Source organism: Theobroma umbraticum, unplaced genomic scaffold (assembly GCF_002168275.2).
Source record: "Theobroma umbraticum cultivar Fairchild unplaced genomic scaffold, ASM216827v3 scaffold_56.0, whole genome shotgun sequence".
In the NCBI taxonomy this organism is placed as follows: domain Eukaryota; kingdom Viridiplantae; phylum Streptophyta; class Magnoliopsida; order Malvales; family Malvaceae; genus Theobroma; species Theobroma umbraticum.
The window spans coordinates 10,507,742-10,514,601 of NW_018397256.1; the positions used below are offsets into that span (position 1 = coordinate 10,507,742).

A 6,860-nucleotide genomic window follows, 5' to 3' on the forward strand; every position below is an offset into this window, starting at 1 on the left:
TCTGCAACTGCTTTGGGCTGTTGCCCTGCACGACATGTGATAGGGAAAAAAAAAATAGAAGATTTGAAGTATGCATGTGATTATTCTTTCTTTTTATGTCAAAAAACTAGTGGTAATACTTCTTTCTCTGCTCTTTACTTTCCTCCTCTAAAATAACCACAGAGATGCAAGTTCCCAAATGGACTAACCATTTATGAACTATTTACTAGCAGCATTTATATTATTGTGTATATATATGATGCTTTTAAACCAATTAAAAAAAAATTTAATCGATAGCACTTAAAAGAATGGCACTCAGGATGTGTAAACCATCGTGTACTAATATAATGCTTGGCACATATGTATAGAGCACGTACGTAGACAATCAAAAGTTGTTCATCAAGTAAACTTTGTCTTTCAAGTACTTATTAAACAGAATAGGCTTTTATTTTCTTTTCCCCTTTTTTTTAATTTTTTCCTTTTTTGAAGCCATGAAAAGGGACCCCAAAAAGCCACCTGAAAGGAAGTAGAGTTTGAAGCGAATGATCCAAGAATCTGAATCACCTCAGTGTGACACATGAAGACATGAAAATCTTGGGATGATGAGATGGTGACACTGACACTCCCTTCCAATCGTTCTCCAACGCCACACTCGCTTTGCCGTCTCTTTTAACTACACCTAGAGTTTCCCACTCAACCCCTTTATCTGCATTAATTTTTGCCTGAAAGCTTTCTTCTTATCTGTACTTCATTCCTGGTTTGACGATTTACCTTTTACACGGAATACTTTTTTTATTTTCTGGGTTCATGATTTGCTTTCATCGGGTGATCAACACTTTTTTTTACTCTACAGGTGACCAACACTTAACAGCTATTGCTTTGCAGAGATGGGATTTTGCAGGAAAGAATACGAGTTTCTTGGGGAAATAGGTTTGGGTCCTACTAACATTGGCTGTTTCATAAATGGCATGTGGAAGGAAGGCTAGTGGTTCAGAGGTTTCTTCTGTTAATCCTTCAAACAATCAGGTTCAAAATTTTCACCTTTTGAATATTTTTGCAGATAGCTTATCATGGAATTTGTATTAGCCATAGCATGTGTTATTCTCTGGTTGATAATAAAATAATTTATTGAAAGTTCTGAACCTATTAATTTTGTTGACTTAAAAAACTGGGATTTATGATTATGTGTAATGTTGGATATTAACAAGAACCCTGAGGATGTTAAGAAATGTTTAATCAAGAATGCTCTATTAGCTAATAATTAATAAGAAACTCTCTCACAAGGGTACTCAGTGACTTGGATTTTCTTGTTTGTTTCCGATTAATTTTTCATTAATACTTTCCTTCATCTCGTAATTCTCAATGTAGGCCATTGCAAAAGTTACAGAGGCACCTATTCGTGATTATGAGGAGGGAATGCGTGCTTGCAGTGAAGCTACAAAGACATGGATGAATGTGAGTTCTTTATTTTTCATATATTTACTGTTTATGTTGGATGCCGACAATAACATTTTTCAAGATAGTGTATCTATTTAACAGATTCCAACACCAAAAAGAGGTGAGATTGTTAGATAGATAGGGGAAGCATTCAGAGCCAAATAGGAGTATTTGGGCAGGCTTGCATCTCTAGAGATGGGGAAAGATACTTGCTGAAGGAATAGGAGAGGTTCAAGTATGTGATTCTATTTCTTCATACGCTGGCTTAAAAATACATTTGCAGTATATTGTCCTATTGTAGGCAATTCTCCTAACATTTTGAATCAGTCCAATAGGCCTTTCAATGTCTATGTTAGCCGCTCCATGTAATAAAATGAAAGTCTCTTGCCTTTCTAGCGTATTTCTTGGTTCCTGTTGTATAGCCTGAACCTGGATGCACTCTGGTTTTATTTCTTTCGGAAAGGTGTACTGCAGTTATATTGCTAGCAAAGCATCAAATGAGCTTAGCAGCTTTCCTTTTTTCCATGTTTAATCTTAGATTAACCTTTTAAGGTTAGTTTTTCTCACTCCATCTCTATCCTATCATAAAACTCTAAAGTCTTACTTTTTGCAGGAAATTATTGATATGTGTGATTATTCTGTGGAATTAAGCCGGCAACTGAATGGATCCATTATACCTTCAGAACGTGAGCCCAAACATCTCTGAGGCATTCTAAAGATAGTTTAACAAGCTACTAGAACATGTTAGGAATAATCAAGAAAACTGATCTTGCCATCAAGATAGTTAATTGGGACTTAACTTTGCCCTGGTTCTTCACTACTCAACCAAAAATTGTTTTATGTACTGGTGTATTTCTCTCTCAAGGGAGTTAGAAGTGTCAGATCTGATGCCTTCCTGTTTTCTGTTCTGTTTTGCAGGTCCAGAGCATATGATGTTTGAGGTGTCCTAATAATCAGATAACTGCATGGGATAATTTGGACTGAGTTACTTTTACCTTTGACCATATTCTTAATTGTTATCTGCATGTTTTATGTGTCACAGGTGTGGAATCCCCTGGTGTTGGTGTAATCACCGCTTTCAACTTCCTATGTGCTGTTCTTGGTAGGTTTGATTGTGTAAGACTTTAGTAGCTATCCACTTGATTCTTTTGTGTAAGAGCACCATTAGTAAATGGTAATCTAACACTGTTGCATCTGCAATATTCTATCTGAGCCTATTGTAATTTTATATCTAGATAACTGGACAGTAATATGTTAATTTTATCTACTATTTCTCTTTTCACTGTGTTGTAAACAATTGTATGGAATCTTTTTAAATGTAAATTTTCATACTCTCTAAATTGTTGTTTTGATTAAATTTATAAACATCTACTCTGACTCTCTGAGATCTGTGGTTTCTGACCCCTATTAGTTTTATGTTTTGCTCTTTTCGTGGAATGCCTGCATTCGCATTCGTATGTGGTAATTCTGTTGTATGGTAAGTCTTTGTGTCTCATGTAAGCATCATCTATAAGATCATCAGATTATTCCACATCTTCATTCTTCTATTTTTCAAGTACATAGATTATGGTTTTTCATACAAGCTTTCCTCTGATGTTGGGTTGTCTTTGAGAGTATGATAATTCTTTTCCTAATTTTGGTCAGTTTTTTTACTGCCATTAATTGCTCAGAGAGAAGGAAACAAAAGAAAAAAGAAAGTTAGGTTCTGTTTTAGAGAATCAAATCATTTCAAAATCAGTTTGCTGCAGAGTAACACATTCTTATACTTTGAAGATTATGTGTGATACTTCATCAGCTTTTGAGTACTTCAACAATTTCATATTTTTAATACAATTATAGTTCTCTCTTAGGAGGCAGCTACTTACCATGTAAATCTTCTGTCGGAAGGGTGCTCCTACAACTCCATTGGTTAGTATTGCAGTGACAAAGCTTGTGTCTGACATTCTAGAGAAAAAAAACTTGCCTGGTGGAATGTTCACCTCCTTCTGTGGAGGTGCTGAAATTGGTCAAGCTATTGCAATCAATACATGCATCACCCTGGTTTCATTTACTGGACTCTCAAAAGGTAAATTCCAATGTATCACTACATTATCTGCTCAAAGGCATGCAGTCATTATCAATGTAAAGAATGTTTATATGTCTATGGTCTGCTTACTTGATAGAAAGATAATCCTCCATGAAGGTTCAAAACCAAAATAATTTAGCTCTTTATAATTGGATGAAGCTGAGGGGTCATGATTCATGATTCATGACTCATGAGACCGTGTTTAAATTTATTGGTGACCCTTTGTTATATTGATTCCTACTTCATAATGACTGTAGTATATTGGTCCCCCCTTCAGAGTTCTGATGCCATAGATTCAGTTATATGAGTTTGTTTCTGAGTTTGATTGGTATCAGTTATACTGGTACCAGAGCATATACGCATCTGGAGATATTTGCAAAATTGATATGCATGCACATATTTTTGGTTATATTTCTTGTCTGTGTTTCCATTACCATGACTCTACGCGTATCTGCGCTGCATTCCAAATTGTAGGTGGGTTTGATGGTTCAGCAACTGTTAGTCAAAGGTTTGGTAAATGCTTGCTCGAGTTGAGTGGAAACAATGCTATAATTGTCATGGATGATGCTGATATTGCACTAGCTGTGCGTTCTATATTGTTCGCAGCTGTTGGTACATCTGGTCAGCGGTGCACAACATGTCGTAGATTAGTATGTACCTCTCATTACAATTTTAACTTCAGAACTGCAATGGTGAAGTCAAAATCTAAGAATTTTCTTTTTTCCATATTTCTTCGTGTAGTATCTTCATGAAAGCATATATGAAAATGTGCTGGATCAACTAATTGAGGTATACAAACAAGTCAGAGTTGGAGACCCTCCGGAAAAAGGGACTTGAGTTGGGCCCTTACATACCTGTGCTTCACAAGAGAGCTTTGAGAAGGGGATAGGAATCGTAAAATCTCAGGCATGTATTCTGTCTGTTTATAGCTCTCTTCCTCTTTCTTCTTCTGTGAATTTGTGTGTGATGGGCAGGTCTTATACAATTGTGCAATTACTAGCATTATACGTTTGTTGTAATGGTCTTATTCAATAGGCTGCTCCATTTGTTAGGATGTTTGTACCCTTTTCCTCTTTCTGAAAAAGGACCCTGCTCAAATGTGATATTCTATTATTGAACGTTAAGATATATCTTAACTGCTTTTATATTATCTTTTTTTGTTTCTGTTATGTAGACTTGTTGAGCTGTATGATCTAAAAGCTCATGCTGATACTTCTAGGGAGGGAAGATTCTTACTCGTGGTACTGTTATAGAGTCAGACGGTAATTTTGTGCAGCCAACATTTGTTGAGATTTCTCCAGATGCCTCTGTTGTGAAAGAATAATTATTTGGTCCAGTACTATATGTTATGGAATTTCAGGTATATATTCAATTTACAATGTCCTTGTTGATTCATATTGCCAGTCTTTTTAAATAGATTACTTTTACTGTGTTTGACCTTTGAAATGTACTATTTGTGCAGGGTCTAGAAGAAGCAATAGAAATGAACGACTCTGTACCTCCAGGACTAAGTAGTTCTATCTTTACACGCAGACCTCAAGTTATATTCAAATGGATTGGGTGAGTTCTCGGATGTTCTTAGCTAATGCTAGGTGGTCATGGGCTTGAATTTCCGCACAAGAAGATTTGGTAGATCTTGGATGATAGTTACAAACCGTATAGCTTACTATCTGTCATTTTTGAGTCTACTAGTTGATCCTTTGAAGATATGTTGTGATCAGCTGACCTTTTTCTTTACAAATTCGGAGGACATATCTGCTATCCATCGAATTGCTACCCCATGAAATGATATGTTTGATGAGCATGTTGCTCTTCTTTCTGTGACAAATACTTTTCATGTTACGTGCTCATGCATTTGAGTAGTTTATGCCGTCCATGCGGAAGTGATTGTGGCATTGTCAATGTATATATACCAACAAATGGAGCTGAGATCGGTGGTGCTTTTGGTGGAGAAAAAGCAACTGGTGGTGGTCGCAAAGCGGTAAGCGACTCATGGAAACAATACATGCGACGTTCCACATGGTAATTTTCATTCTTCGTTCGTAGTTGTATTCATGTGCTATTCTTCATAATGACTCAAACCGATTTTTGTCCTCGGCAGTGCGATCAATTATGGAAATGAACTGCCATTGGCTCAAGGGATAAATTTTGCCTAATAAATTGGCTTGTTGTGAGGTGTGCATGTTCTGTTATTTTGTGTATCTCTGATCCAAATCATTGGTCAAGATTACCCTGCAAAATCTGCTGTAAAGGTTGCGCGTCTGCTGTGCTGAACCAAAAAACATAGGCTCTAATGTTGAAACCATGGGTGCTTTTATTTCCAGTTCCAAATAAATACAAACAGTTAAAGCAATATTGATACGAATAGACATGTCAATTATGGCCGCTGCTTCTTTCCGTTTGGTTTTCGTTTCTTTGAATTTGTAAAAGCTCAACTGGGGCCATAGGAATGATCCATGATGACTCGAGATAAGGGAAGAAATAAACACGTGCAACCTGCTAGTTTCATTGATTCAAAGTTGTCAAATCCATATCCTGACATGCCCACACTCCTTGGGTGAGGGAGAGTTTGGACTTTATAGGGTGGTGCATCCAAAGCAAATGCTTCGACCTCAGGAAAAATCTTGCCTACGAGACACTTTTGGTGCTGATAGGGACTCTAGCTCAGTGGTCCAACTTTTGACCTCTGAAAGTAGAAAAACCATATAAAAGAGAATTTATCATATTCCATTCATATATGTTTTGAATCTATGTTGTTCGTCGCCATTGCTTTCAATGTGGGTTCCCTTAAAACGTAGCAACGTTGAATCGAGGGAAAGAATTACTAGCAAGACAATTCTAGCGAAGCTCTGCATCCCAATCAGAGTTCCCACAGGCTTTACTTTCGATAATAATTTCATCGATGGGTAGACTTCAATCAGTTAAAGGGCATGCCGAATTTATTCTAGGGTCGGTGAAACAAGTACTAAAAAAGTGCGAGGGATTCCTTGACCCATCAATTCAGGGAACTGCAGGGAGGATTTCCAAGTCCAGCAGAGCTGACTGGCCGAATCAGCAGCAGTAACCTGGCCTAATGCTCTTTTGCCACACCATAATACCCTTGGTCTTGGGGCAAAGATATTTCAAAAATGTCCGGCGAAACTCTGGAGATCTTTTTGAGGCGAGGGTTCAAATTGTTGCCAAAGAAAAAGAGAAGAAAAGCAAAGGCCAGGATATTTTTCATTTGATTGTACATCTTGCTAATTGAGACTGCAGCTACTGTACCAGCTGGCTAACTGCGCTGTTCCAGGTTATAATATAACGGGAAACCTTGGCCTAATCTAGTCAAATCGAATGGTCGTCAAGGGAGGCTGACCCACCGTTGTTTTTTTTTTTTTTT

The 6,860-nt window shown here is 37.2% G+C and overlaps 1 pseudogene across 1 annotated transcript; it reads left to right on the forward strand.

Moving 5' to 3' along the window:
* Positions 1–388: 388 nt before the first annotated feature.
* LOC110410171 (aldehyde dehydrogenase family 7 member A1-like) lies at positions 389–5,822 on the forward strand (annotated as a pseudogene). Its single transcript, XR_016350928.1, has 14 exons — positions 389–1,005; positions 1,348–1,434; positions 1,519–1,651; positions 2,030–2,102; positions 2,335–2,357; positions 2,459–2,533; positions 2,863–2,897; positions 3,304–3,481; positions 3,956–4,131; positions 4,223–4,391; positions 4,705–4,841; positions 4,944–5,041; positions 5,345–5,503; positions 5,583–5,822. The product of XR_016350928.1 is annotated as an aldehyde dehydrogenase family 7 member A1-like (transcript).
* Positions 5,823–6,860: the final 1,038 nt, after the last annotated feature.